We start from the raw sequence: 4,219 nt of genomic DNA on the forward strand, positions 1-4,219 counted from the left end.
ACAAAGATAGAGGCATTCAGAGCTTGAATAACTTATGTGCAAGATGTTTGAAAACAGTCCATATGCATAGAAGTTGATTAAGGTCACTAATTAAAGCACTAGTCAAAGGTAAAAATCTACAGTCAGAACAGGGTATGTTTTTCAGCTTGGTCTAGCCATTCTAGAGCAAAAAAAAAGGCACATTAAAGAACATGGGCATCTTCACAGGCTCAGAGTGCAACATGCAGCTAGCTCAATTGCTACAAATTGCTGAGGTTGTGTCGATTTAATCACCTATTACTCGTTGCTTAAATAGAAGTTACAGAGCCTTGGTAAGAAAAATGTCACGCATCTAACAATCTGACAGAGAGATGAGAAGCTTTAAGGTTGTGGAATGATGGTGGGGGTGTAGGCAAGTTACTCCAATATGGAAAACAAAAGCATAAATGGTTCACTAACCCAATTGGGAGATAATTTACGAAGCGTTCAAAAGTCAACGTTCACTTTTCGGGTATCCATTAATAGTGTATTAATATTTGAGGGCAATTTTGCTCATTTATAAGTGGGGGCAACCAAGTGGGAGAATTTAGATTCCAAGGCATTATACATGGTTTACCTAACACTCAAATACACCAAGTGGCTAACTAAAAGTCTTCAAATAAGGCTTAGGTTAGACTTAGAGGAGTATTTGGTCAAGTTATGCAGCAACACATCTTTTTCTTCGAAAGAAACTTTATAGGATGGACATGGGCAAAGTTGACACAATATCTAATCATGTGAATAATATTAGATGTGTGATCAACTAGTTAAGTGGTGCAAGTGTGGTCATAGAAGAGGAGGAAATAGTTTTTATCCTACTTTCCTCTTTGCCAGCACAGTATGATCAAGTGGTAGGGGTCATTGCAAATTAAGCTAACACTTCTTTCAGTAGTAGCATCTCTTGTAATGGAAGAGACAAGACTTGTGGTAGCTAATGGCTTAATCAATGGAGAAAGTGTTGACAAACCAAGTGTCTACTTCAAAGGCTTTCTCAATAGAAGAAACAAAGAAGAAGAAGAAATCCCTTAAGTTTTACTACTACTGCAACACAAAGAAGGGGCACTTAATGAAGGATTGCTTTAAATGGAAGGAAGATGAAGAGAAGATAAAGGGATCAAAGAAGAAATGTGAGGACAATGCTAATCAGGCTTCGATTAACTTTGGCTATGCCTTTTAAAGACTAATGGGTCTTATTTTGCACATACTTTTTTACTTTGTGTGTTGTGTGTTGTGAGTACATTCTCACTTGATGAGAACATAGTTTTTTTCTTTGTATGTTGTGTGTTGTGAGTACATTCTCACTTGATGAGAGCATGCCTTGTGTGGTGGTTGCTAATAAATCAACAGGGGGAATGTCAGATATATTGATCTATCAACCTTAGTGCCTTAGTGGGGGGCACTATTAATATTTATAGGCTTTTAGCCTAAGGTACATATTAGGAATGTAGAGGGGGCATACCCACATGGGGTTGGTCCTAGGTGGCATCATATTGTTAGAGGCATCCACATGAGGTTGGTCCTAGGTGGCATCCTATTGAGAGGCACATGAGGTTGGTCCTAGGTGGCATCCTATTGAGAGGCACATGTGGGGGAGTCTTAGGAGCTTTTATGAGAGCTCATGGGGTGGCCATAAGCTAGAATAGGTGCCTCCTTCATGCATGAATCCATATAGGAAACACTCCTCTATTTCATCCACACACTTGAGGCTTGTACTTATGATAGTTGTTACCCTAATAAAACAATAACTCATTGGTCTCTTGTGTTGAGTATTCTCACTCTTTACTAGAATTTAGTCATGCTTGTTAAGCTCTAGCTCTAACAAACATGATGCAAATCCAAGATCCAAACTAGTCAAAATTATGGCGATAATGAAATGAGAGAACTATTACTCTTATCGGACTCAGCCTTCAAGACTCGCTTGTGTATCATATCGACTTCAAGTATACTTCTAAGAAGATTTGAGTGAAGGTAGAACCAATCTTTGGTAATCGTATCACTAACTCTAAAGTTTTCCTCAAGCTCAAATTTTATGATATGAAGATAAATGAGAATGAAGAGCTAAGTGATCATTTGGGTCATTAGTGCAATAGCTTACAAGCTTGAATTGTGAGCTCGATGATGCCGATAAAATGGTTGTGCTCATCAAGAGCATGCAGTTTCCAAAAAACTCTAGAGGTTTTACATCTTGTTGCTGTACCTTTGATGATATGGTATCACTCTTAATTAAAAAAGATAGGAGGAACAAAGAGGGACAAGCCAACATTGATGTTGATCAAGCCTTCATAAGCACAAATAGAAATTGGAAGAACAACAACAAGATTCTATGCAGATTCTATAAGTGGTTTGTTTTAAGAAGAAAGAGTAGGAACAAGTATGACATCATGGAAATCTCCTTGAAGAAGATGTTCTAGACTCTTCTCAAGAATATGGGGCTGATAAAAAAGAAATTCATGCTAGAACGCCCCCCCTTCTAGCCCCACCTCTCTCTCTCCCCTTCTAGCCTCCTTTGAGCCCCACCTCTCTCTCCCCCTTCTAGAATGCCCCCCCTTCTAGCCTCCTTTGAGCCCCACCTCTCTCTCCCCTCCCCCTTCTAGAACGCTCCCCCTTCTAGCCTCCTTTGAGCCCCACCTCTCTCTCCCCTCCCCCTCCCTTGACTCCTCTAATTACGAGAGGCCAACATCCCTCCCCCCTCCCCCGCCGTCATCCTTCGACCCCCTCCTCGTGCCTGTAAGAAACAACATACATGCCTCCAGTTCATGCTACTCGAATATGAGGACGATAATAGGCAATATTCAAGCCAAAGAGAGATCACAATTGATGCCTCATTTTTTTGCTCCATTTGCAATGGCCACAGTTTTGTGACCCACGAGAGAGAGAGAGAGAGAGAGTGAGATTTGCATGACAAAAGAGAGGGGGGAGAGAGATACATAACAAGATCCTTTGAAGTATGAAAGAGAGAGAGAGAGAGAGAGAGAGAGAGAGAGAGAGAAATTTCTTACTTAATACTACAAAAGGGAGCCGCTATGAAGATTTTTCTTCTTCTTTTTTTTTGGGATATTACATCATGAAAGAAAGGATGGTCAAGATTTTTTCTTCTATCGTTGTACATTTGTTAACAATTGCTAATTAAAAGAAGACTTGTCAAAAGTTGCTGAGAAGAAAGATGGCTTTGGAGAAGTTAGAACTGTAAGAGATAGTTGGGAGGAGTGCAAATATGAGGTAGGTGGCGATCAATGTTCTCATGTGTCTGTGCATGCAGTAGTACCATGATCTTTTGCCACAAGTGCATGCTTGGTGCATGCATGTAGCAAAAGTATGGTTGGCGCGACGATGCGCGACTGGGATCAACTAGAAGAGACTGTAGAGGGGGATGGGGAGAATGGGACTCAAAAGATGAAATGAAGAGAGAAAGAGAAGACAAAGGAGATGAAGGGGTAGCGAAGAGGTGACAGCCATATTGGATTGCCTCCCATCTGAATGCTCAGCAATGCTAAGAGAACTTGCGCAGTAGTAACATATGTATTAACATCTTATTGGAGTTAGTCAAAAGGCAAGTTGTTTTGTTCTCCATGAGTAGCGCAATATTGTTTTGCTCCAGGAAATTGCCTAGTAAAGCAGAGATGGGTAGATGACTTCAAGACGAAGTATTTCATGATAGGGTTGTCTCCCAAGTCTATTATCTCTCAAGAAAAAGTTTTTCAACGTGTTGTTTGTTAAAGGGCAGATGGCAATTGATTTGTTTGCAAAAGCTCCATTATTTATAGGGTCAAATTTGATACATGCTATACCTTTTGATCCCACATTTGACGTGAATTGGAACCTCAGGGAATAGTGCCCAGTCTGGATTGATATATTTATGGGATCAAAGTTGATACATGCTATACCTTTTGATCCCACATTTGAATCGGAGACTCGAGGAATCGTGCCCAGTTTGGGTTGATATATTAGACCTCCCCCCTGACTGAGATCGGATTTGAAGGAACTGGAAAGTGCTCTTGGCAGTGTATTGTTTGTGCCTAATGATGAAGACAATAGTCACCACTCTAACAAAGTCTGTGTATCTTGGAATACAATGGTTGAAACTCTGAAATCACTTGAAATGGACCTAGGGGAACTAGGGAAAATGGAGCTGAAGTTGAAGTTTGGAAACTTCCCAGGAGCTTGTTTCATATGTGGGAACTTTGGTCATATTGCTAGGAAT

This window comes from Cibotium barometz, chromosome 5 (genome assembly GCF_041138505.1).
Source record: "Cibotium barometz isolate CiBa-2024 chromosome 5, ASM4113850v1, whole genome shotgun sequence".
NCBI lineage: Eukaryota > Viridiplantae > Streptophyta > Polypodiopsida > Cyatheales > Cibotiaceae > Cibotium > Cibotium barometz.